Genomic DNA, 27,499 nt, shown 5'->3' with positions numbered 1-27,499 from the left:
ATGATGGGCTCCTTTCCAATTACTACATTGATAATAATCACAACTGGAAGTCCTCTCACTATCTGAGATCTGAAATCTCATATGAGTTAACAATATTGCAACATCCATCATAACCAAATGCTACATGTCAGCCTGTTGCAGAGCCTCAGTATGCTTTTATACAGAGTGATTTGTGTAATCCCATCTCAAAATGCAAACTCTGCTTCCATTTTTGCTCCGGTTTAAACATATTAAATGTTTTGAATCCTGATACATCTTTCTTTGGTTGACAACTAAGCTCATCCTTAACAAAATGGACTGTACAAAGACTTTGACAAAACTCCACAGTCATTCAGACATGTAACGTCTTAAACACAGTGACACGATATTCTCTCTTGCTAGCTGAACATACTCTAAAATAAGTAAATATGGCCAAGATAAATCCAGTGACTGTAAAGCCGTCCCTTTTTGTGTATTTAATTTCACACATATTTGCACAGGAAAATTACATTTTATTTATCTAATATTGCAGGGAATCCTGGGTAAATATCAGGTCTGTGGATTTCCTCAGGACATTGTGCTGTAAACATAACCCTGCAGGTTTAAAGAGAGTGCACTGGGAGGAAAAAAAAAAAGAAGAAAAGCTAAACTGACAAGTAACAAATCAATAGGCATTTACCTTTAATAATAAAGAAGTGTATTCGTGTTTATACTGTTATGAAAAAGCTTTTTTTTTTTTTTATATATATACACAAGTGTAAAGCATACAGTGTTGCTCGCCATTGCATCAGTAACAGTACGCAGTGGAAAACGGACAACATTTCAGTTTCCAGCTACCGCTTTCATTGAAGATGAATTTGTTTGACATGATTATCACTTTTATCTGTATGAAGAAAGCAAATACTTTGTCTTTATAGCACAATCTTGCAGTTTTTGTGATGTTCTGTTTTGGTTACTTTGGTGTATATGCCACTTGTTCAATGTTTTAAAAACAAAGCTTCTTTAGGCACTGATGGTTTGGTAAAGAACATTTAACTCCAATAAAAAAAACTTTGCATTCTACAAAAAAAAATAGCACTTTATAGTGGAAATATGGCTGTGTACATAATTAAAATGATCACAATATAAAATTGCTCTTGTAAGAATTGATACTGAAGAGTTCTTTGGAAAACCCAAATGGTTGTTCATTGCCGTCATTGTGTTTTTTGTATTCTCTGTTATGTTAAAAATCTAGTTGAAGAGTGAAGTGGTAGGAGATTTCACCAATGAATTCTCTGCTAAAAACTTACTGAAAGACTCCACTGGACTAATACAAGGCTCAGAACTAATATAATATTTATTACTCACACTTTAACAACGACAACACACAAACTATGAATAATATATTTGTACTGTGTATTTGTTCATGGATTCTAGAGACTAGGAACAACACATTCCGCTCAACTATTTTTTTTAGCAAAAAAAAAAAATCTAGTTAGAATTTAATCAAATATTTTTACTTGGATGCCCTTTTTTACCACATACGCAAAAGTAACTGTAAATTGTTTAATTTTATATAATATATGCATTTTTATGCTGAATATATTATACATAAAAAAACATAATTTGTATTTTTTATATTATTAATCAATGTAAATAAAATAAATATTAGAAATTGTATTAGAAATGTACTTTATCATAACTATAGCATTCCAATTTAGCAGAAGAATTTGGCAAACTTGTTTTTAATATACCTAATAACACAAAAAAATGCTGGGTTTCACACAATCCCTGCATGTCATCCCATTGCAAAGTTAGCTTAATGGTTTTTACGATTTTAAATTGAGTGAAGGAACTAAGAATTGTGTCATTTTTAGCTATAAATTTGTTGTTTGAGATTTAAATACGTAGCTAGAACAAACAGCTATTTCTTTTTCATTATAGGCAGGAAGGCAACAAGACATTTTCTGTCTCATGAAGTACCTTTAATCTTGAAGGCAGCATTCTGACAGTTAAGCTAAAAATAAAATAAAATAAAGTTATATTGTATCTCTTAGCACCTCTTGCGTGTCAACTGTTTGTAAATTTATGTTTTTGACCAACATTTTCCACTTCAATGGGACTTTCTGTGAAAATTTAGTATTGTAGTAAGCAAATATTCCCTTAGGTATCACCAAAGCTCTCTCTTTTTTTTTGTTGTTGTACATCATTAAATGATTTTGGTGTCTCAGAAGTCTGCTTCATGATGTGTCTTCATGTAAAAATGCTGCCTTCAGAGTCACTGCATCATAGGGTAACAAGTTAGCAGCCTAAGCTTTTTAATGCAGCTCTCAGATATTTATTTACATTTCAAGAGTTCACACTTAAGGCTGATTTGTACTTCTGCATCAAGCACACGTGTATGGACCGGCACAGCCTTCACACGGTTGCATAGCCCTCACCATGGCTGACGCTGATGTGCACCTCTTAAAAACTGTAACTACATGTCACAATGTTGTGTAGCGCAAGCTCTGTGATTGGTCAGCTTGGTAGCAGTAAAGAGCGTTGGCGTTGCTGAGAGCCACGAGCCCAATGGAGTGAGATTTTACAAGTGTTGAGTCCTGTAAAGGAGCTCCAGATGGAACCTTTTGTTTTGTGTTTACCTTATGATTAAAGTTGTTGCACATCCTCCACTTCCCGCCTCTGAATAAGCGAGTTTTAGCTAGTTGTATATTAAGGTAGCATTCAGAAAAAACAAAAGCGATTGCGTATGGTCCAGCACAGCCTTCACACAGTTGCCTTCACACAAATTCATATTTATCAGTCAAACTGCTGTAAACACACACACACACACTCAATCAGCATGTTCATGTCTCTTATGTGTGTGAGCACGGGACTGCACTGATTGTCTTCAGGCAGCTTTTCCATGTGTTTCACATCTCAGATAAGTGAAGTTTATTCATAAACTAATTTCAAGAGGATCACGGCCGGTCTCGCATTTGCTAATCTCTAACTTCCAATCATATGAGCCCTAAGCTACTATAAATAGCCACAGTTTTTAGTTCACTTTATCTTCGTTTGGAAGAAACACCCCTCCTCCCCTATTCTCCTCCTTTACCTCTGATTGGGCGGCACAGCGGCCCAGTGGTTAGCACTGTGAGGCCCACAGCAAGAACACTGCAATCCCTGGTTCCACAGGACCGGTGGGTGTTTCTGTGAGGGGTTTGTATGTTCTCCCCGTGTCCGCGTGGGTTTTCCCCGGGTTCTCCGGTTTCCTCCCACCATCCAAAGACATTCAACATACATAACAACCAAGCTTTGTCTAATCCCTTGTGTTCCCTTAGCTACCACAGCAAAGGGAGTTCTGAGATCCACCGAGCTCAGGCTCCCCTCTTGCTCTGCCAACGGGAGGAAGCCCCGGGCTCGAGGAGCCCTTGAGCTCGGGGCTCTCTCCCGGGACAGCATGCCAAACAAGCTTTTATAAATCATCAGCTGTGAACTCTTGAATGAAGTCGCAAAAGATATGTGGATGATTCATATTACTTACACCTGCATATTCCGGATACACGTGAAAGACATCTTGTAACGTGTTGAGTTAAAAAAATACAGTGCTAGCAGCAGAAAAATAAATCCAGGCTCAAACAGGTAGCATCCCAACTAAATCCGAGCATCAGGGAAAAAGAAAGTCCCGCGCACATGCGCTTGTTACAGAAAGTACACACACAAAATCTGCAGATTTTTACTGAAATTCTCCGCAGAAATAGCAAAAAAACGTCCGCAGATTCCGTCTGGCCCTGCACATGATACATTCTATACATATATGATACATTCTTTACATATACATACATTATACATTCTGTACAAACATACACAACCCATACACACATGATACATTCTACACATATGCACACATAATACATTCTATACAAATACACAAACACACATACGATACATTCTATAAACATACCTTCTGTACATGTTCTCACATAATACATTCTATACAAATATACACACGATACATTCTATACAAATACACACACAATAAATTCTATACATATGAAGAAACACTCACGATACATTCTATATATATATACGATACATTATACATATACACAAATGATACATTGTATACAAATACACACACGATACATTCTATACACATACAATTAATGCATGTACACACATGATACATTCAATTCAAATACAAACACATGACCAATTTATACAAATACACACACAATATCCTCAATACGTGTGCACACACAATACATACTATAGATATGCACACTTGATACTCTCTAGGATAGAACCCAGGTCTGCGGCGTGACAGGTGAGTGACTAATCACTGAGCTACTGGAAGTTGACAAACCCTTACAACAAATTAATATAACACAACACAGAAACACACACGATACATTCTATAAATATACATTCTATACATATACGATGCATTCTATACAAATATACACATGATACATTCTATACATATATGATACATTTTATACAAATACACACACAATAATTTCTATACATATACACACATGATACATTCTATACAAATACACACACGATATCCTCCATGCATATGCACGCACAATACATTCTATAGATATACACACTTGATTCTCTCTGGGATCGAACCCCGGTCTCCGGTGTGAAGGTGAGTGACTAGCCACAAGCTACTTGAAGTTGATAAACCCTTACAACAAAAACATAACTCACACAATACAAATATACACATGATACATTCTATTTAAATACACACACGATACATTCTATAATCATACATTTTATACATGTACACACACAATACATTCTATACAAATACACACATTCTATCCATATACAAACAAATGATAGATCTATACAAATATGATAACTGAGCACAAAGCTGGGAAATCAACTACCGGTGCACCATGAGGTCCTTATCACAGTCCTCAACATCAAGCTAGACACAAGCATAAACGGAGCTCAAGGCTTGCAGTTTGACTTGAAGGTGGCTGAATTCAAGCACACCTAAAAGGGGCCTTCCACGTTTTTACAAACCACTGCTAAACTCAACCTTCGGATCTGGAGACAAACGCGCCAATTGTTTTGTCCCACGAGCTCCTTTCCACCATCCCCATCGACAAGCAAGATTCAAGCGTATAGTAAGCACATGGTTGGGAATTTGACTTAAAACGGCTGAAAGCAAGCACTCCTAGATGTGCCTTGCACATGTTTACAAACAATTGGTTAGCTCAATGCTTGTGCCCGCGAGGCCATTTGAATTGACGAGCCTCTGATCTGGATGTAGAGGCACTGTCTTTGCACTGAAACATGCTTTCCAAAGTGCTCCACAGCCAGGCTTGGCTTGAGCATAATCTGAGTTCAAGGCTAGGAGTTCTACTTGAAAGTAGCTGAATCGCAGCACACTTAAAAGGTGACTTCCTCAACTTTACAAATGATCGTTAAACTCAATCAACGTGACCTCCACGTAACTTGTACATGCCATCTTCAGACCTGGAGTCAGACGCACCACATTTTTGTCCCACAAGGTCCTGTCCACAGTCCTCATCGACAAGCCAGGCTCAAGCATGTGGTAAGCACAGTGCTGGGAATTTGACTTTAAAGTGGTGAATGTAGGCACTCCTGGAAGGTTTCTTACTCTACTTAAAATAAAATGCTAAGCCTAATGCCCCGGCATGATTTACACACGCACGCTTCTGATCTAGAGTCAGACAGACTGCCTTTGCGGCTCAGGGTCCTTCTCAAAGTCTTCAAACAAGCCACAAACATAAATTGAGAACAAAAACGGAAATTTGTCTTAGCAGTGACTAAAACTGAGCACTCGTAAACTTTGCCTTCCACAACTTTAAAAATAAACTGATGAACTCAACGTCCGTGATCCCGTCAAGGTTTAAACATGCGACCTTTTGAATGGGGTACAGACGCAAAACAGCTACACCACAGGGTCCTTATCAGAGTCCTCGTTGTCAAGCTAGACAGGGAGCATAACCTGAGCGCAAGGCTTGGAATTTGACTTAAAAGTGTCTGAACGTGAGCATAGCTAAAAGGTGCCTCCCATAACTTTGCAAACAATTGCTAAAGTCAATCCTTGTGACCCTGGGGTGACGTAAACACGCAACATTGAGATGTGGAGTCAGACACGCTACTTTTATGTCCCCTGAGGTCCTGTCCACTGTCCTCATTGACAAACCAGACATAAGCATAAAGTAAGCACAAGACTTGGAATCTGACTTAGATGTTGCTGAATGTAAGCACTCCTAGATGGTGCCTTCCACTACTTTATAAATCAGGCCAAGCTTAGCACCTGTGACCCTGACGTGATTTGAACACGCAACCTTCTTATCTGGAGTCAGACGCGCTACCGTTGCGCCACAAGGTCCTGTATGAATGTGCCCAACAACAAGCTAGACACAAGCATAAACTGAGCACAAAGCTGGGAAATCGACTACCGCTGCACCATGAGGTCTTTATCACAGTCCTCAACGGCAAGCTAGACACAAGCATAAACAGAGCTCAAGGCTTGCAGTTTGACTTGAAGGTGGCTGAATTCAAGCACACCTGAAAGGGGCCTTCCACGTTTTTACAAACCTGCTAATCTCAACCTTTGGCACCTCATTTGAACTTACGACCTTCTGATCTGGAGACAGAGGCGCCAATTGTTTTGTCCCACGAGCTCCTGTCCACCATTCCCATCAACAAGCAAGACTCGAGCGTATAGTAAGCACAGGGCTGGGAATTTGACTTAAAACGGCTGAAAGCAAGCACTCCTAGATGTGCCACGCACATGTTTACAAACAATTGTCCTGTCCACTGTTCTCATCGACAAAACAGACACAAGCATAAGGCTTGGAATCTGATTTAGATGTTGCTGAACGTAAGCACTCCTAGATGGTGCCTTCCACTACTTTATAAATTAGGAAAAGCTTAGCACCTGTGACCCCGACGTGATTTGAACACACAACCTTCTGATCTGGAGTCAGACGCGCTACCGTTGCGCCACAAGGTCCTGTGTGAATGTGCCCAACAATAAGCTAGACACAAGCATAAACTGAGCACAAAGCTAGGAAATCCACTACCGCTGCACCATGAGGTCCTTATCACAGTCCTCAATGGCAAGCTAGACACAAGCATAAGTTTGACGTGAAGGTGGCTGAATTCAAGCACACCTGAAAGGGGCCTTCCACGTTTTTACAAACCACTGCTATACTCAACCTTTGGATCTGGAGACAGACGCGCCAATTGTTTTGTTCCACGAGGGCCTCTGGCATGAAAGGTGACTGATTAACCACTGAGCTACTAGAAGTTGATGAACACAACCTTCTGATCTGGAGTCAGATGCGCTACCATTGCGCAAAAGGTCCCAGCTCACAGCCGCTGTCGACAAACAAGCCAGAAACATAAAATGAACAAAAACGGAAATTTGTCTTAGCAGTGGCTAAAACTGAGCACTCGTAAACTTTGCCTTCCACAACTTTAAAAAAAAACTGATGAACTCAACGTCCGTGATCTCGGCAAGGTTTAAACATGCAACCTTTTGAATAGGGGACAGACGCAAAACAGCTACACCACAGAGTCCTTATCAGAGACCTCGTTGTCAAGCTAGACAGGGAGCATAACCTGAGCGCAAGGCTTGGAGTTTGACTTAAAAGTGTCTGAACGTGAGCATAGCTAAAAGGTGCCTCCCATAACTTTGCAAACAATTGCTAAAGTCAATCCTTGTGACCCTGGGGTGACGTAAACACGCAACGTTGAGATGTGGAGTCAGACACGCTACTTTTATGTCCCATGAGGTCCTGTCCACTGTCCTCATTGACAAACCAGACATAAGCATAAAGTAAGCACAAGACTTGGAATCTGACTTAGATGTTGCTGAACATAAGCACTCCTAGATGGTGCCTTCCACTACTTCATAAATCAGGCCAAGCTTAGCACCTGTGACCCTGACATGATTTGAACACGCAACCTTCTGATCTGGAGTCAGACGCGCTACCGTTGCGCCACAAGGTCCTGTGTGAATGTGCCCAACAATAAGCTAGACACAAGCATAAACTGAGCACAAAGCTAGGAAATCGACTACCGCTGCACCATGAGGTCCTTATCACAGTCCTCAAAGGCAAGCTAGACACAAGCATAAGTTTGACGTAAAGGTGGCTGAATTCAAGCACACCTGAAAGGGGCCTTCCACGTTTTTACAAACCACTGCTATACTCAACCTTTGGATCTGGAGACAGACGCGCCAATTGTTTTGTTCCACAAGGGCCTCTGGCATGAAAGGTGAGTGATTAACCACTGAGCTACTAGAAGTTGATGAACCTTTATAACACCATACAGAAACACATATGATACATTCTATACACACTATACATTCTATACATGTACTCACACGATACATATATTCTGTACAAATACACACACAATACATTCTATACATATACAGAAACACACACACAATACATTCTGTATATATACGATATATTCTATACATGTACACACGATACATTCTACACATATACACAATCCATTTTAAACATCTACAGAAACACAGACAATACATTATATATATATATATATATACTATACATTATACAAATACAAATGTTATATTGTATACAAATACACACACAATACATTCCATACTAATTCACATGATACATTTTATAAACATACATTCTATAGAGATACACACTTGATTCACTCTAGGATAGAACCCGGGTCACCGGCGTGAAAGGTGAGTGATTAACCCTTGCGCTATTGGAAGGTGATGAATCCTTATAACTAAAAGATACACCACCATAAAACACTATACAACAACACACATGATTAGGCCCACACGGAATCTGCGCGCACAGAATTCCGCAGATTTTCTGCAGAATTTAGCAGATTTGTGCAGATTTTTAGCCCATTATAAATTTTGTTTATTTACTAGAGTAAATGTGTAAATCTGAATTTATTCAGTTTTTATTCAGTAATTTATTACTTTTTATGTAATATATTAAAGTGTAAGTTATGATACTCCGCTGGATACTCCCAAAATAATTCTGCAGAAATCCGCAAATTTTTACCAAAAACCATGAGGTCCTTATCACAGTCCTCAACGGCAAGCTAGACACAAGCATAAACAGAGCTCAAGGCTTGCAGTTTGACTTGAAGGTGGCTGAATTCAAGCACACCTGAAAGGGGCCTTCCACGTTTTTACAAACCTCTGCTAATCTCAACCTTTGGCACCTCATTTGAACTTACGACCTTCGGATCTGGAGACAGAGGCGGCAATTGTTTTGTCCCACGAGCTCCTGTCCACCTTTCCCATCAACAAGCAAGACTCGAGCGTATAGTAAGCACAGGGCTGGGAATTTGACTTAAAACGGCTGAAAGCAAGCACTCCTAGATGTGCCATGCACATGTTTACAAACAATTGTCCTGTCCACTGTTCTCATCGACAAAACAGACACAAGCATAAGGCTTGGAATCTGATTTAGATGTTGCTGAACGTAAGCACTCCTAGATGGTGCCTTCCACTACTTTTACACAAGCACTCCAAAAAGGCGCCTTCCACAACCTTAAAGACAGTCAAGCCTTACATCTCTGAACCTGACGTGATTTGAACACACAACCTTCTGATCTGGAGTCAGATGCGCTACCATTGCGCAAAAGGTCCCAGCTCACAGCCGCTGTCGACAAACAAGCCACAAACATAAATTGAGAACAAAAACGAAAATTTGTCTTAGCAGTGGCTAAAACTGAGCACTCGTAAACTTTGCCTTCCACAACTTTAAAAATAAACTGATGAACTCAACGTCCGTGATCTCGTCAAGGTTTAAACATGCAACCTTTTGAATGGAGGACAGACGCAAAACAGCTACACCACAGAGTCCTTATCAGAGTCCTCGTTGTCAAGCTAGACAGGGAGCATAACCTGAGCGCAAGGCTTGGAGTTTGACTTAAAAGTGTCTGAACGTGAGCATAGCTAAAAGATGCCTCCCATAACTTTGCAAACAATTGCTAAAGTCAATCCTTGTGACCCTGGGGTGACGTAAACACGCAACGTTGAGATGTGGAGTCAGACACGCTACTTTTATGTCCCTTGAGGTCCTGTCCACTGTCCTCATTGACAAACCAGACATAAGCATAAAGTAAGCACAAGACTTGGAATCTGACTTAGATGTTGCTGAACATAAGCACTCCTAGATGGTGCCTTCCACTACTTCATAAATCAGGCCAAGCCTAGCACCTGTGACCCTGACGTGATTTGAACACGCAACCTTCTGATCAGTAGTCAGACGCGCTACCGTTGCGCCACAAGGTCCTGTGTGAATGTGCCCAACAATAAGCTAGACACAAGCATAAACTGAGCACAAAGCTAGGAAATCCACTACCGCTGCACCATGAGGTCCTTATCACAGTCCTCAATGGCAAGCTAGACACAAGCATAAGTTTGACGTGAAGGTGGCTGAATTCAAGCACACCTGAAAGGGGCCTTCCACGTTTTTACAAACCACTGCTATACTCAACCTTTGGATCTGGAGACAGACGCGCCAATTGTTTTGTTCCACGAGGGCCTCTGGCATGAAAGGTGAGTGATTAACCACTGAGCTACTAGAAGTTGATGAACACAACCTTCTGATCTGGAGTCAGATGCGCTACCATTGCGCAAAAGGTCCCAGCTCACAGCCGCTGTCGACAAACAAGCCAGAAACATAAAATGAACAAAAACGGAAATTTGTCTTAGCAGTGGCTAAAACTGAGCACTCGTAAACTTTGCCTTCCACAACTTTAAAAATAAACTGATGAACTCAACGTCCGTGATCTCGGCAAGGTTTAAACATGCAACCTTTTGAATGGGGGACAGACGCAAAACAGCTACACCACAGAGTCCTTATCAGAGACCTCGTTGTCAAGCTAGACAGGGAGCATAACCTGAGCGCAAGGCTTGGAATTTGACTTAAAAGTGTCTGAACGTGAGCATAGCTAAAAGGTGCCTCCCATAACTTTGCAAACAATTGCTAAAGTCAATCCTTGTGACCCTGGGGTGACGTAAACACGCAACGTTGAGATGTGGAGTCAGACACGCTACTTTTATGTCCCATGAGGTCCTGTCCACTGTCCTCATTGACAAACCAGACATAAGCATAAAGTAAGCACAAGACTTGGAATCTGACTTAGATGTTGCTGAACATAAGCACTCCTAGATGGTGCCTTCCACTACTTCATAAATCAGGCCAAGCCTAGCACCTGTGACCCTGACGTGATTTGAACACGCAACCTTCTGATCTGGAGTCAGACGCGCTACCGTTGCGCCACAAGGTCCTGTGTGAATGTGCCCAACAATAAGCTAGACACAAGCATAAACTGAGCACAAAGCTAGGAAATCCACTACCGCTGCACCATGAGGTCCTTATCACAGTCCTCAATGGCAAGCTAGACACAAGCATAAGTTTGACGTGAAGGTGGCTGAATTCAAGCACACCTGAAAGGGGCCTTCCACGTTTTTACAAACCACTGCTATACTCAACCTTTGGATCTGGAGACAGACGCACCAATTGTTTTGTTCCACGAGGGCCTCTGGCATGAAAGGTGACTGATTAACCACTGAGCTACTAGAAGTTGATGAACACAACCTTCTGATCTGGAGTCAGATGCGCTACCATTGCGCAAAAGGTCCCAGCTCACAGCCGCTGTCGACAAACAAGCCAGAAACATAAAATGAACAAAAACGGAAATTTGTCTTAGCAGTGGCTAAAACTGAGCACTCGTAAACTTTGCCTTCCACAACTTTAAAAAAAAACTGATGAACTCAACGTCCGTGATCTCGGCAAGGTTTAAACATGCAACCTTTTGAATGGGGGACAGACGCAAAACAGCTACACCACAGAGTCCTTATCAGAGACCTCGTTGTCAAGCTAGACAGGGAGCATAACCTGAGCGCAAGGCTTGGAATTTGACTTAAAAGTGTCTGAACGTGAGCATAGCTAAAAGGTGCCTCCCATAACTTTGCAAACAATTGCTAAAGTCAATCCTTGTGACCCTGGGGTGACGTAAACACGCAACGTTGAGATGTGGAGTCAGACACGCTACTTTTATGTCCCATGAGGTCCTGTCCACTGTCCTCATTGACAAACCAGACATAAGCATAAAGTAAGGACAAGACTTGGAATCTGACTTAGATGTTGCTGAACATAAGCACTCCTAGATGGTGCCTTCCACTACTTCATAAATCAGGCCAAGCTTAGCACCTGTGACCCTGACATGATTTGAACACGCAACCTTCTGATCTGGAGTCAGACGCGCTACCGTTGCGCCACAAGGTCCTGTGTGAATGTGCCCAACAATAAGCTAGACACAAGCATAAACTGAGCACAAAGCTAGGAAATCGACTACCGCTGCACCATGAGGTCCTTATCACAGTCCTCAAAGGCAAGCTAGACACAAGCATAAGTTTGACGTAAAGGTGGCTGAATTCAAGCACACCTGAAATGAATTTGACTTAAAAGTGTCTGAACGTGAGCATAGCTAAAAGGTGCCTCCCATAACTTTGCAAACAATTGCTAAAGTCAATCCTTGTGACCCTGGGGTGACGTAAACACGCAACGTTGAGATGTGGAGTCAGACACGCTACTTTTATGTCCCATGAGGTCCTGTCCACTGTCCTCATTGACAAACCAGACATAAGCATAAAGTAAGCACAAGACTTGGAATCTGACTTAGATGTTGCTGAACATAAGCACTCCTAGATGGTGCCTTCCACTACTTCATAAATCAGGCCAAGCCTAGCACCTGTGACCCTGACGTGATTTGAACACGCAACCTTCTGATCTGGAGTCAGACGCGCTACCGTTGCGCCACAAGGTCCTGTGTGAATGTGCCCAACAATAAGCTAGACACAAGCATAAACTGAGCACAAAGCTAGGAAATCCACTACCGCTGCACCATGAGGTCCTTATCACAGTCCTCAATGGCAAGCTAGACACAAGCATAAGTTTGACGTGAAGGTGGCTGAATTCAAGCACACCTGAAAGGGGCCTTCCACGTTTTTACAAACCACTGCTATACTCAACCTTTGGATCTGGAGACAGACGCGCCAATTGTTTTGTTCCACGAGGGCCTCTGGCATGAAAGGTGACTGATTAACCACTGAGCTACTAGAAGTTGATGAACACAACCTTCTGATCTGGAGTCAGATGCGCTACCATTGCGCAAAAGGTCCCAGCTCACAGCCGCTGTCGACAAACAAGCCAGAAACATAAAATGAACAAAAACGGAAATTTGTCTTAGCAGTGGCTAAAACTGAGCACTCGTAAACTTTGCCTTCCACAACTTTAAAAAAAAACTGATGAACTCAACGTCCGTGATCTCGGCAAGGTTTAAACATGCAACCTTTTGAATGGGGGACAGACGCAAAACAGCTACACCACAGAGTCCTTATCAGAGACCTCGTTGTCAAGCTAGACAGGGAGCATAACCTGAGCGCAAGGCTTGGAATTTGACTTAAAAGTGTCTGAACGTGAGCATAGCTAAAAGGTGCCTCCCATAACTTTGCAAACAATTGCTAAAGTCAATCCTTGTGACCCTGGGGTGACGTAAACACGCAACGTTGAGATGTGGAGTCAGACACGCTACTTTTATGTCCCATGAGGTCCTGTCCACTGTCCTCATTGACAAACCAGACATAAGCATAAAGTAAGGACAAGACTTGGAATCTGACTTAGATGTTGCTGAACATAAGCACTCCTAGATGGTGCCTTCCACTACTTCATAAATCAGGCCAAGCTTAGCACCTGTGACCCAGACATGATTTGAACACGCAACCTTCTGATCTGGAGTCAGACGCGCTACCGTTGCGCCACAAGGTCCTGTGTGAATGTGCCCAACAATAAGCTAGACACAAGCATAAACTGAGCACAAAGCTAGGAAATCGACTACCGCTGCACCATGAGGTCCTTATCACAGTCCTCAAAGGCAAGCTAGACACAAGCATAAGTTTGACGTAAAGGTGGCTGAATTCAAGCACACCTGAAAGGGGCCTTCCACGTTTTTACAAACCACTGCTATACTCAACCTTTGGATCTGGAGACAGACGCGCCAATTGTTTTGTTCCACAAGGGCCTCTGGCATGAAAGGTGAGTGATTAACCACTGAGCTACTAGAAGTTGATGAACCTTTATAACACCATACAGAAACACATATGATACATTCTATACACACGATACTTTCTATACAAACACTATACATTCTATACATGTACTCACACGATACATATATTCTGTACAAATACACACACAATACATTCTATACATATACAGAAACACACACACAATACATTCTGTATATATACGATATATTCTATACATGTACACACGATACATTCTACACATATACACAATCCATTTTAAACATCTACAGAAACACAGACAATACATTATATATATATATATACTATACATTATACAAATACAAATGTTATATTGTATACAAATACACACACAATACATTCCATACTAATTCACATGATACATTTTATAAACATACATTCTATAGAGATACACACTTGATTCACTCTAGGATAGAACCCGGGTCACCGGCGTGAAAGGTGAGTGATTAACCCTTGCGCTATTGGAAGGTGATGAATCCTTATAACTAAAAGATACACCACCATAAAACACTATACAACAACACACATGATTAGGCCCACACGGAATCTGCGCGGACAGAATTCCGCAGATTTTCTGCAGAATTTAGCAGATTTGTGCAGATTTTTAGCCCATTATAAATTTTGTTTATTTACTAGAGTAAATGTGTAAATCTGAATTTATTCAGTTTTTATTCAGTAATTTATTACTTTTTATGTAATATATTAAAGTGTAGGTTATGATACTCCGCTGGATACTCCCAAAATAATTCTGCAGATATCCGCAAATTTTTACCAAAAACCATGAGGTCCTTATCACAGTCCTCAACGGCAAGCTAGACACAAGCATAAACAGAGCTCAAGGCTTGCAGTTTGACTTGAAGGTGGCTGAATTCAAGCACACCTGAAAGGGGCCTTCCACGTTTTTACAAACCTCTGCTAATCTCAACCTTTGGCACCTCATTTGAACTTACGACCTTCGGATCTGGAGACAGAGGCGGCAATTGTTTTGTCCCACGAGCTCCTGTCCACCTTTCCCATCAACAAGCAAGACTCGAGCGTATAGTAAGCACAGGGCTGGGAATTTGACTCAAAACAGCTGAAAGCAAGCACTCCTAGATGTGCCATGCACATGTTTACAAACAATTGTCCTGTCCACTGTTCTCATCGACAAAACAGACACAAGCATAAGGCTTGGAATCTGATTTAGATGTTGCTGAACGTAAGCACTCCTAGATGGTGCCTTCCACTACTTTTACACAAGCACTCCAAAAAGGCGCCTTCCACAACCTTAAAGACAGTCAAGCCTTAAATCTCTGAACCTGACGTGATTTGAACACACAACCTTCTGATCTGGAGTCAGATGCGCTACCATTGCGCAAAAGGTCCCAGCTCACAGCCGCTGTCGACAAACAAGCCACAAACATAAATTGAGAACAAAAACGGAAATTTGTCTTAGCAGTGGCTAAAACTGAGCACTCGTAAACTTTGCGTTCCACAACTTTAAAAATAAACTGATGAACTCAACGTCCGTGATCTCGTCAAGGTTTAAACATGCAACCTTTTGAATGGGGGACAGACGCAAAACAGCTACACCACAGAGTCCTTATCAGAGTCCTCGTTGTCAAGCTAGACAGGGAGCATAACCTGAGCGCAAGGCTTGGAGTTTGACTTAAAAATGTCTGAACGTGAGCATAGCTAAAAGGTGCCTCCCATAACTTTGCAAACAATTGCTAAAGTCAATCCTTGTGACCCTGGGGTGACGTAAACACGCAACGTTGAGATGTGGAGTCAGACACGCTACTTTTATGTCCCATGAGGTCCTGTCCACTGTCCTCATTGACAAACCAGACATAAGCATAAAGTAAGCACAAGACTTGGAATCTGACTTAGATGTTGCTGAACATAAGCACTCCTAGATGGTGCCTTCCACTACTTCATAAATCAGGCCAAGCTTAGCACCTGTGACCCTGACGTGATTTGAACACGCAACCTTCTGATCTGGAGTCAGACGCCCTACCGTTGCGCCACAAGGTCCTGTGTGAATGTCCCCAACAACAAGCTAGACACAAGCATAAACTGAGCACAAAGCTGGGATATCGACTACCGCTGCACCATGAGGTCCTTATCACAGTCCTCAATGGCAAGCTAGACACAAGCATAAGTTTGACGTGAAGGTGGCTGAATTCAAGCACACCTGAAAGGGGCCTTCCACGTTTTTACAAACCACTGCTATACTCAACCTTTGGATCTGGAGACAGACGCGCCAATTGTTTTGTTTCACGAGGGCCTCTGGCATGAAAGGTGAGTGATTAACCACTGAGCTACTAGAAGTTGATGAACACAACCTTCTGATCTGGAGTCAGATGCGCTACCATTGCGCAAAAGGTCCCAGCTCACAGCCGCTGTCGACAAACAAGCCACAAACATAAATTGAGAACAAAAACGGAAATTTGTCTTAGCAGTGGCTAAAACTGAGCACTCGTAAACTTTGCCTTCCACAACTTTAAAAATAAACTGATGAACTCAACGTCCGTGATCTCGTCAAGGTTTAAACATGCAACCTTTTGAATGGGGGACAGACGCAAAACAGCTACACCACAGAGTCCTTATCAGAGTCCTCGTTGTCAAGCTAGACAGGGAGCATAACCTGAGCGCAAGGCTTGGAATTTGACTTAAAAGTGTCTGAACGTGAGCATAGCTAAAAGGTGCCTCCCATAACTTTGCAAACAAATGCTAAAGTCAATCCTTGTGACCCTGGGGTGACGTAAACACGCAACGTTGAGATGTGGAGTCAGACACGCTACTTTTATGTCCCATGAGGTCCTGTCCACTGTCCTCATTGACAAACCAGACATAAGCATAAAGTAAGCACAAGACTTGGAATCTGACTTAGATGTTGCTGAACATAAGCACTCCTAGATGGTGCCTTCCACTACTTCATAAATCAGGCCAAGCTTAGCACCTGTGACCCTGACGTGATTTGAACACGCAACCTTCTGATCTGGAGTCAGACGCGCTACCGTTGCGCCACAAGGTCCTGTGTGAATGTGCCCAACAATAAGCTAGACACAAGCATAAACTGAGCACAAAGCTAGGAAATCGACTACCGCTGCACCATGAGGTCCTTATCACAGTCCTCAAAGGCAAGCTAGACACAAGCATAAGTTTGACGTGAAGGTGGCTGAATTCAAGCACACCTGAAAGGGGCCTTCCACGTTTTTACAAACCACTGCTATACTCAACCTTTGGATCTGGAGACAGACGCGCCAATTGTTTTGTTTCACGAGGGCCTCTGGCATGAAAGGTGAGTGATTAACCACTGAGCTACTAGAAGTTGATGAACACAACCTTCTGATCTGGAGTCAGATGCGCTACCATTGCGCAAAAGGTCCCAGCTCACAGCCGCTGTCGACAAACAAGCCACAAACATAAATTGAGAACAAAAACGGAAATTTGTCTTAGCAGTGGCTAAAACTGAGCACTCGTAAACTTTGCCTTCCACAACTTTAAAAATAAACTGATGAACTCAACGTCCGTGATCTCGTCAAGGTTTAAACATGCAACCTTTTGAATGGGGGACAGACGCAAAACAGCTACACCACAGAGTCCTTATCAGAGTCCTCGTTGTCAAGCTAGACAGGGAGCATAACCTGAGCGCAAGGCTTGGAATTTGACTTAAAAGTGTCTGAATGTGAGCATAGCTAAAAGGTGCCTCCCATAACTTTGCAAACAATTGCTAAAATCAATCCTTGTGACCCTGGGGTAACGTAAACACGCAACGTTGAGATGTGGAGTCAGACACGCTACTTTTATGTCCCATGAGGTCCTGTCCACTGTCCTCATTGACAAACCAGACATAAGCATAAAGTAAGCACAAGACTTGGAATCTGACTTAGATGTTGCTGAACATAAGCACTCCTAGATGGTGCCTTCCACTACTTCATAAATCAGGCCAAGCTTAGCACCTGTGACCCTGACGTGATTTGAACACGCAACCTTCTGATCTGGAGTCAGACGCGCTACCGTTGCGCCACAAGGTCCTGTGTGAATGTGCCCGACAATAAGCTAGACACAAGCATAAACTGAGCACAAAGCTAGGAAATCGACTACCGCTGCACCATGAGGTCCTTATCACAGTCCTCAAAGGCAAGCTAGACACAAGCATAAGTTTGACGTGAAGGTGGCTGAATTCAAGCACACCTGAAAGGGGCCTTCCACGTTTTTACAAACCACTGCTATACTCAACCTTTGGATCTGGAGACAGACGCGCCAATTGTTTTGTTCCACGAAGGCCTCTGGCATGAAAGGTGACTGATTAACCACTGAGCTACTAGAAGTTGATGAACCTTTATAACACCATACAGAAACACATATGATACATTCTATACACACGATACTTTCTATACAAACACTATACTTTCTATACATGTACTCACACGATACATATATTCTGTACAAATACACACACAATACATTCTATACATATACAGAAACACACACACAATACATTCTGTATATATACACGATATATTCTATACATGTACACACGATACATTCTACACATATACACAATCCATTTTAAACATCTACAGAAACACAGACAATACATTATATATATATATATATACTATACATTATACAAATACAAATGTTATATTGTATACAAATACACACACAATACATTCCATACTAATTCACATGATACATTTTATAAACATACATTCTATAGAGATACACACTTGATTCACTCTAGGATAGAACCCGGGTCACCGGCATGAAAGGTGAGTGATTAACCCTTGCGCTATTGGAAGATGATGAATCCTTATAACTAAAAGATACACCACCATAAAACACTATACAATAACACACATGATTAGGGCCACACGGAATCTGCGCGCACAGAATTCCGCAGATTTTCTGCAGAATTTAGCAGATTTGTGCAGATTTTTAGCCCATTATAAATTTTGTTTATTTACTGGAGTAAATGTGTAAATCTGAATTTATTCAGTTTTTATTCAGTAATTTATTACTTTTTATGTAATATATTAAAGTGTAGGTTATGATACTCCGCTGGATACTCCTAAAATAATTCTGCAGATATCCGCAAATTTTTACCAAAAACCATGAGGTCCTTATCACAGTCCTCAATGGCAAGCTAGACACAAGCATAAACAGAGCTCAAGGCTTGCAGTTTGACTTGAAGGTGGCTGAATTCAAGCACACCTGAAAGGGGCCTTCCACGTTTTTACAAACCTCTGCTAATCTCAACCTTTGGCACCTCATTTGAACTTACGACCTTCGGATCTGGAGACAGAGGCGGCAATTGTTTTGTCCCACGAGCTCCTGTCCACCTTTCCCATCAACAAGCAAGACTCGAGCGTATAGTAAGCACAGGGCTGGGAATTTGACTTAAAACAGCTGAAAGCAAGCACTCCTAGATGTGCCATGCACATGTTTACAAACAATTGTCCTGTCCACTGTTCTCATCGACAAAACAGACACAAGCATAAGGCTTGGAATCTGATTTAGATGTTGCTGAACGTAAGCACTCCTAGATGGTGCCTTCCACTACTTTTACACAAGCACTCCAAAAAGGCGCCTTCCACAACCTTAAAGACAGTCAAGCCTTAAATCTCTGAACCTGACGTGATTTGAACACACAACCTTCTGATCTGGAGTCAGATGCGCTACCATTGCGCAAAAGGTCCCAGCTCACAGCCGCTGTCGACAAACAAGCCACAAACATAAATTGAGAACAAAAACGGAAATTTGTCTTAGCAGTGGCTAAAACTGAGCACTCGTAAACTTTGCCTTCCACAACTTTAAAAATAAACTGATGAACTCAACGTCCGTGATCTCGTCAAGGTTTAAACATGCAACCTTTTGAATGGGGGGCAGACGCAAAACAGCTACACCACAGAGTCCTTATCAGAGTCCTCGTTGTCAAGCTAGACAGGGAGCATAACCTGAGCGCAAGGCTTGGAGTTTGACTTAAAAGTGTCTGAACGTGAGCATAGCTAAAAGGTGCCTCCCATAACTTTGCAAACAATTGCTAAAGTCAATCCTTGTGACCCTGGGGTGACGTAAACACGCAACGTTGAGATGTGGAGTCAGACACGCTACTTTTATGTCCCATGAGGTCCTGTCCACTGTCCTCATTGACAAACCAGACATAAGCATAAAGTAAGCACAAGACTTGGGGTCCGTTCTTCGTACGTGGATTACTCAGTTAGCTGGATTTGGATATTGACGATTTGACACGATCCAGGATCGTTTCGTTCTTCAAAGCTGATCCGAGAGTTGTTGTCATGGCAACAGATCTGCTAGGTCAAACCTGATCGGGAGCAGGTTCAAATCATATAAACAGGATTAGATCGGCTCAGTTCAAGCAAAGATAATACAGAAAGTATGTACCGAGTTCTGATATTTTCTTACAGTAGTAGTTATATACACTTGGGAAAATAGTAAATATTTTTTAACTATATATATAAAAGTTATAGTAATAAATAAAATAAATAAAGTTATACATATTAATAAAACGTATGCAATCTGCACCCTCGAAATGAAATACAAAGACTGCCACCTGGTGGTGCAAAGAGAAAACTTATTGATATGAACTTTTTAGATCGCTTTAGTACAAATTGTGTATAATAGAAATGCACTATATGTGACTTTTTTAAAAGCAATAATACATTTATGCAGTCATAAACATGTTTTGACAGTTAATATGCCAGTGATGCTTCACAAAAGTTGCAGACGCCTTTACCAATATCAAAATGCTTTTGGAAACAACCAGTTATTCTTTACACCGATTTAAAAAACGGCTACTATAATAAAGAAAATCTTTTCTAAATTAAGAAATAAATACATTGATTTGCATTGAAATACATGATGAATACTCTTGTCTTGACACATAACGTGTAAAGCCTGCAGCTCACAACAAATGTGAAGTTACTGCGTGTCATATTTAACAAGCCGTTTACTGCTAATTTGATGTAATTTTGCTCACATGGATAATTGAATATTAATCAGATGATGTCATTACGCTGCTGTGCCGTCAGCCAATCGTTGCATTGCTGATCATGATTTCGAGGATCGATAGATCTGTCCTTAACAACAAACGCAGCGATCTCAGATCAGTTCATCCAGACATTCTAATCTGATTCGCGAACTTGTTTGAAGAACCAAATTAGCGAGAGATCAGTTATCAAGATTAAAAGATCCAGGATCTGGCAAATCATCTTAGATCATTTAAGCGAGGTACGAAGAACGGACCCCTGGAATCTGACTTAGATGTTGCTGAACATAAGCACTCCTAGATGGTGCCTTCCACTACTTCATAAATCAGGCCAAGCTTAGCACCTGTGACCCTGACGTGATTTGAACACGCAACCTTCTGATCTGGAGTCAGACGCGCTACCGTTGCGCCACAAGGTTCTGTGTGAATGTGCCCAACAATAAGCTAGACACAAGCATAAACTGAGCACAAAGCTAGGAAATCGACTACCGCTGCACCATGAGGTCCTTATCACAGTCCTCAAAGGCAAGCTAGACACAAGCATAAGTTTGACGTGAAGGTGGCTGAATTCAAGCACACCTGAAAGGGGCCTTCCACGTTTTTACAAACCACTGCTATACTCAACCTTTGGATCTGGAGACAGACGCGCCAATTGTTTTGTTCCACGAGGGCCTCTGGCATGAAAGGTGACTGATTAACCACTGAGCTACTAGAAGTTGATGAACCTTTATAACACCATACAGAAACACATATGATACATTCTATACACACGATACTTTCTATACAAACACTATACTTTCTATACATGTACTCACACGATACATATATTCTGTACAAATACACACACAATACATTCTATACATATACAGAAACACACACACAATACATTCTGTATATATACGATATATTCTATACACATATACACAATCCATTTTAAACATCTACAGAAACACAGACAATACATTATATATATATACTGTACATTATACAAATACAAATGTTATATTGTATACAAATACACACACAATACATTCCATACTAATTCACATGATACATTTTATAAACATACATTCTATAGAGATACACACTTGATTCACTCTAGGATAGAACCCGGGTCACCGGCGTGAAAGGTGAGTGATTAACCCTTGCGCTATTGGAAGATGATGAATCCTTATAACTAAAAGATACACCACCATAAAACACTATACAATAACACACATGATTAGGGCCACACGGAATCTGCGCGCACAGAATTCCGCAGATTTTCTGCAGAATTTAGCAGATTTGTGCAGATTTTTAGCCCATTATAAATTTTGTTTATTTACTGGAGTAAATGTGTAAATCTGAATTTATTCAGTTTTTATTCAGTAATTTATTACTTTTTATGTAATATATTAAAGTGTAGGTTATGATACTCCGCTGGATACTCCCAAAATAATTCTGCAGATATCCGCAAATTTTTGCCAAAAACCATGAGGTCCTTATCACAGTCCTCAACGGCAAGCTAGACACAAGCATAAACAGAGCTCAAGGCTTGCAGTTTGACTTGAAGGTGGCTGAATTCAAGCACACCTGAAAGGGGCCTTCCACGTTTTTACAAACCTCTGCTAATCTCAACCTTTGGCACCTCATTTGAACTTACGACCTTCGGATCTGGAGACAGAGGCGGCAATTGTTTTGTCCCACGAGCTCCTGTCCACCTTTCCCATCAACAAGCAAGACTCGAGCGTATAGTAAGCACAGGGCTGGGAATTTGACTTAAAACAGCTGAAAGCAAGCACTCCTAGATGTGCCATGCACATGTTTACAAACAATTGTCCTGTCCACTGTTCTCATCGACAAAACAGACACAAGCATAAGGCTTGGAATCTGATTTAGATGTTGCTGAACGTAAGCACTCCTAGATGGTGCCTTCCACTACTTTTACACAAGCACTCCAAAAAGGCGCCTTCCACAACCTTAAAGACAGTCAAGCCTTAAATCTCTGAACCTGACGTGATTTGAACACACAACCTTCTGATCTGGAGTCAGATGCGCTACCATTGCGCAAAAGGTCCCAGCTCACAGCCGCTGTCGACAAACAAGCCACAAACATAAATTGAGAACAAAAACGGAAATTTGTCTTAGCAGTGGCTAAAACTGAGCACTCGTAAACTTTGCCTTCCACAACTTTAAAAATAAACTGATGAACTCAACGTCCGTGATCTCGTCAAGGTTTAAACATGCAACCTTTTGAATGGGGGACAGACGCAAAACAGCTACACCACAGAGCCCTTATCAGAGTCCTCGTTGTCAAGCTAGACAGGGAGCATAACCTGAGCGCAAGGCTTGGAGTTTGACTTAAAAGTGTCTGAACGTGAGCATAGCTAAAAGGTGCCTCCCATAACTTTGCAAACAATTGCTAAAGTCAATCCTTGTGACCCTGGGGTGACGTAAACACGCAACGTTGAGATGTGGAGTCAGACACGCTACTTTTATGTCCCATGAGGTCCTGTCCACTGTCCTCATTGACAAACCAGACATAAGCATAAAGTAAGCACAAGACTTGGAATCTGACTTAGATGTTGCTGAACATAAGCACTCCTAGATGGTGCCTTCCACTACTTCATAAATCAGGCCAAGCTTGGCACCTGTGACCCTGACGTGATTTGAACACGCAACCTTCTGATCTGGAGTCAGACGCGCTACCGTTGCGCCACAAGGTCCTGTGTGAATGTGCCCAACAATAAGCTAGACACAAGCATAAACTGAGCACAAAGCTAGGAAATCGACTACCGCTGCACCATGAGGTCCTTATCACAGTCCTCAAAGACAAGCATAAGTTTGACGTGAAGGTGGCTGAATTCAAGCACACCTGAAAGGGGCCTTCCACGTTTTTACAAACCACTGCTATACTCAACCTTTGGATCTGGAGACAGACGCGCCAATTGTTTTGTTTCACGAGGGCCTCTGGCATGAAAGGTGAGTGATTAACCACTGAGCTACTAGAAGTTGATGAACACAACCTTCTGATCTGGAGTCAGATGCGCTACCATTGCGCAAAAGGTCCCAGCTCACAGCCGCTGTCGACAAACAAGCCACAAACATAAATTGAGAACAAAAACGGAAATTTGTCTTAGCAGTGGCTAAAACTGAGCACTCGTAAACTTTGCGTTCCACAACTTAAAAAATAAACTGATGAACTCAACGTCCGTGATCTCGTCAAGGTTTAAACATGCAACCTTTTGAATGGGGGACAGACGCAAAACAGCTACACCACAGAGTCCTTATCAGAGTCCTCGTTGTCAAGCTAGACAGGGAGCATAACCTGAGCGCAAGGCTTGGAGTTTGACTTAAAAGTGTCTGAACGTGAGCATAGCTAAAAGGTGCCTCCCATAACTTTGCAAACAATTGCTAAAGTCAATCCTTGTGACCCTGGGGTGACGTAAACACGCAACGTTGAGATGTGGAGTCAGACACGCTACTTTTATGTCCCATGAGGTCCTGTCCACTGTCCTCATTGACAAACCAGACATAAGCATAAAGTAAGCACAAGACTTGGAATCTGACTTAGATGTTGCTGAACATAAGCACTCCTAGATGGTGCCTTCCACTACTTCATAAATCAGGCCAAGCTTAGCACCTGTGACCCTGACGTGATTTGAACACGCATCCTTCTGATCTGGAGTCAGACGCGCTACCGTTGCGCCACAAGGTCCTGTGTGAATGTGCCCAACAATAAGCTAGACACAAGCATAAACTGAGCACAAAGCTAGGAAATCCACTACCGCTGCACCATGAGGTCCTTATCACAGTCCTCAAAGGCAAGCTAGACACAAGCATAAGTTTGACGTGAAGGTGGCTGAATTCAAGCACACCTGAAAGGGGCCTTCCACGCTTTTACAAACCACTGCTATACTCAACCTTTGGATCTGGAGACAGACGCGCCAATTGTTTTGTTCCACGAGGGCCTCTAGCATGAAAGGTGAGTTATGAACCACTGAGCTACTAGAAGTTGATGAACACAACCTTCTGATCTGGAGTCAGATGCGCTACCATTGCGCAAAAGGTCCCAGCTCACAGCCGCTGTCGACAAACAAGCCACAAACATAAATTGAGAACAAAAACGGAAATTTGTCTTAGCAGTGGCTAAAACTGAGCACTCGTAAACTTTGCCTTCCACAACTTTAAAAATAAACTGATGAACTCAACGTCCGTGATCTCGTCAAGGTTTAAACATGCAACCTTTTGAATGGGGGACAGACGCAAAACAGCTACACCACAGAGTCCTCATCAGAGTCCTCGTTGTCAAGCTAGACAGGGAGCATAACCTGAGCGCAAGGCTTGGAATTTGACTTAAAAGTGTCTGAACGTGAGCATAGCTAAAAGGTGCCTCCCATAACTTTGCAAACAATTGCTAAAGTCAATCCTTGTGACCCTGGGGTGACGTAAACACGCAACGTTGAGATGTGGAGTCAGACACGCTACTTTTATGTCCCATGAGGTCCTGTCCACTGTCCTCATTGACAAACCAGACATAAGCATAAAGTAAGCACAAGACTTGGAATCTGACTTAGATGTTGCTGAACATAAGCACTCCTAGATGGTGCCTTCCACTACTTCATAAATCAGGCCAAGCTTAGCACCTGTGACCCTGACGTGACTTGAACACACAACCTTCTGATCTGGAGTCAGACGCGCTACCGTTGCGCCACAAGGTCCTGTGTGAATGTGCCCAACAATAAGCTAGACACAAGCATAAACTGAGCACAAAGCTAGGAAATCGACTACCGCTGCACCATGAGGTCCTTATCACAGTCCTCAAAGGCAAGCTAGACACAAGCATAAGTTTGACGTGAAGGTGGCTGAATTCAAGCACACCTGAAAGGGGCCTTCCACGCTTTTACAAACCACTGCTATACTCAACCTTTGGATCTGGAGACAGACGCGCCAATTGTTTTGTTCCACGAGGGCCTCTGGCATGAAAGGTGAGTGATTAACCACTGAGCTACTAGAAGTTGATGAACACAACCTTCTGATCTGGAGTCAGATGCGCTACCATTGCGCAAAAGGTCCCAGCTCACAGCCGCTGTCGACAAACAAGCCAGAAACATAAAATGAACAAAAACGGAAATTTGTCTTAGCAGTGGCTAAAACTGAGCACTCGTAAACTTTGCCTTCCACAACTTTAAAAATAAACTGATGAACTCAACGTCCGTGATCTAGTCAAGGTTTAAACATGCAACCTTTTGAATGGGGGACAGACGCAAAACAGCTACACCACAGAGTCCTTATCAGAGTCCTCGTTGTCAAGCTAGACAGGGAGCATAACCTGAGCGCAAGGCTTGGAGTTTGACTTAAAAGTGTCTGAACGTGAGCATAGCTAAAAGGTGCCTCCCATAACTTTGCAAACAATTGCTAAAGTCAATCCTTGTGACCCTGGGGTGACATAAACACGCAACGTTGAGATGTGGAGTCAGACACGCTACTTTAATGTCCCATGAGGTCCTGTCCACTGTCCTCATTGACAAACCAGACATAAGCAAGCACAAGACTTGGAATCTGACTTAGATGTTGCTGAACATAAGCACTCCTAGATGGTGCCTTCCACTACTTCATAAATCAGGCCAAGCTTAGCACCTGTGACCCTGACGTGATTTGAACACGCAACCTTCTGATCTGGAGTCAGACGCGCTACCGTTGCGCCACAAGGTCCTGTGTGAATATGCCCAACAATAAGCTAGACACAAGCATAAACTGAGCAAAAAACTAGGAAATCCACTACCGCTGCACCATGAGGTCCTTATCACAGTCCTCAAAGGCAAGCTAGACACAAGCATAAGTTTGACGTGAAGGTGGCTGAATTCAAGCACACCTGAAAGGGGCCTTCCACGTTTTTACAAACCACTGCTATACTCAACCTTTGGATCTGGAGACAGACGCGCCAATTGTTTTGTTTCACGAGGGCCTCTGGCATGAAAGGTGAGTGATTAACCACTGAGCTACTAGAAGTTGATGAACACAACCTTCTGATCTGGAGTCAGATGCGCTACCATTGCGCAAAAGGTCCCAGTTCACAGCCGCTGTCGACAAACAAGCCACAAACATAAATTGAGAACAAAAACGGAAATTTGTCTTAGCAGTGGCTAAAACTGAGCACTCGTAAACTTTGCCTTCCACAACTTTAAAAATAAACTGATGAACTCAACGTCCGTGATCTCGTCAAGGTTTAAACATGCAACCTTTTGAATGGGGGACAGACGCAAAACAGCTACACCACAGAGTCCTTATCAGAGTCCTCGTTGTCAAGCTAGACAGGGAGCATAACCTGAGCGCAAGGCTTGGAATTTGACTTAAAAGTGTCTGAACGTGAGCATAGCTAAAAGGTGCCTCCCATAACTTTGCAAACAATTGCTAAAGTCAATCCTTGT

The 27,499-nt window shown here is 42.1% G+C and overlaps 16 non-coding genes across 16 annotated transcripts; all 16 read right to left on the bottom strand.

The window, feature by feature from the left end:
• Nucleotides 1–6,253: 6,253 nt before the first annotated feature.
• On the bottom strand, nt 6,254–6,325 carry trnaw-cca (transfer RNA tryptophan (anticodon CCA)). The gene has a single exon. It is a non-coding gene; the product is annotated as a tRNA-Trp (tRNA).
• A 555-nt stretch (nt 6,326–6,880) lies between these two features.
• Nucleotides 6,881–6,952, bottom strand: trnaw-cca (transfer RNA tryptophan (anticodon CCA)). Its single transcript has one exon. It is a non-coding gene; the product is annotated as a tRNA-Trp (tRNA).
• A 929-nt stretch (nt 6,953–7,881) lies between these two features.
• trnaw-cca (transfer RNA tryptophan (anticodon CCA)) lies at nt 7,882–7,953 on the bottom strand. Its single transcript has one exon. It is a non-coding gene; the product is annotated as a tRNA-Trp (tRNA).
• Nucleotides 7,954–10,177: 2,224 nt separating this feature from the next.
• Nucleotides 10,178–10,249, bottom strand: trnas-acu (transfer RNA serine (anticodon ACU)). Its single transcript has one exon. It is a non-coding gene; the product is annotated as a tRNA-Ser (tRNA).
• A 929-nt stretch (nt 10,250–11,178) lies between these two features.
• trnaw-cca (transfer RNA tryptophan (anticodon CCA)) lies at nt 11,179–11,250 on the bottom strand. The gene has a single exon. It is a non-coding gene; the product is annotated as a tRNA-Trp (tRNA).
• Nucleotides 11,251–12,179: 929 nt separating this feature from the next.
• Nucleotides 12,180–12,251, bottom strand: trnaw-cca (transfer RNA tryptophan (anticodon CCA)). The gene has a single exon. It is a non-coding gene; the product is annotated as a tRNA-Trp (tRNA).
• Nucleotides 12,252–12,720: 469 nt separating this feature from the next.
• On the bottom strand, nt 12,721–12,792 carry trnaw-cca (transfer RNA tryptophan (anticodon CCA)). The gene has a single exon. It is a non-coding gene; the product is annotated as a tRNA-Trp (tRNA).
• A 929-nt stretch (nt 12,793–13,721) lies between these two features.
• trnaw-cca (transfer RNA tryptophan (anticodon CCA)) lies at nt 13,722–13,793 on the bottom strand. Its single transcript has one exon. It is a non-coding gene; the product is annotated as a tRNA-Trp (tRNA).
• A 2,240-nt stretch (nt 13,794–16,033) lies between these two features.
• On the bottom strand, nt 16,034–16,105 carry trnaw-cca (transfer RNA tryptophan (anticodon CCA)). Its single transcript has one exon. It is a non-coding gene; the product is annotated as a tRNA-Trp (tRNA).
• Nucleotides 16,106–17,036: 931 nt separating this feature from the next.
• Nucleotides 17,037–17,108, bottom strand: trnaw-cca (transfer RNA tryptophan (anticodon CCA)). The gene has a single exon. It is a non-coding gene; the product is annotated as a tRNA-Trp (tRNA).
• Nucleotides 17,109–18,039: 931 nt separating this feature from the next.
• On the bottom strand, nt 18,040–18,111 carry trnaw-cca (transfer RNA tryptophan (anticodon CCA)). The gene has a single exon. It is a non-coding gene; the product is annotated as a tRNA-Trp (tRNA).
• A 3,325-nt stretch (nt 18,112–21,436) lies between these two features.
• On the bottom strand, nt 21,437–21,508 carry trnaw-cca (transfer RNA tryptophan (anticodon CCA)). Its single transcript has one exon. It is a non-coding gene; the product is annotated as a tRNA-Trp (tRNA).
• Nucleotides 21,509–23,722: 2,214 nt separating this feature from the next.
• On the bottom strand, nt 23,723–23,794 carry trnaw-cca (transfer RNA tryptophan (anticodon CCA)). Its single transcript has one exon. It is a non-coding gene; the product is annotated as a tRNA-Trp (tRNA).
• Nucleotides 23,795–24,714: 920 nt separating this feature from the next.
• Nucleotides 24,715–24,786, bottom strand: trnaw-cca (transfer RNA tryptophan (anticodon CCA)). Its single transcript has one exon. It is a non-coding gene; the product is annotated as a tRNA-Trp (tRNA).
• A 931-nt stretch (nt 24,787–25,717) lies between these two features.
• Nucleotides 25,718–25,789, bottom strand: trnaw-cca (transfer RNA tryptophan (anticodon CCA)). Its single transcript has one exon. It is a non-coding gene; the product is annotated as a tRNA-Trp (tRNA).
• Nucleotides 25,790–26,711: 922 nt separating this feature from the next.
• On the bottom strand, nt 26,712–26,783 carry trnaw-cca (transfer RNA tryptophan (anticodon CCA)). Its single transcript has one exon. It is a non-coding gene; the product is annotated as a tRNA-Trp (tRNA).
• Nucleotides 26,784–27,499: the final 716 nt, after the last annotated feature.

Source organism: Danio rerio, chromosome 7 (assembly GCF_052040795.2).
Source record: "Danio rerio strain M-AB ecotype USA chromosome 7, GRCz13ab, whole genome shotgun sequence".
Lineage (NCBI taxonomy): Eukaryota > Metazoa > Chordata > Actinopteri > Cypriniformes > Danionidae > Danio > Danio rerio.
The sequence above is the reverse complement of the archived record's forward strand: the minus strand, read 5'-3'. Positions and strand labels throughout refer to the sequence as shown.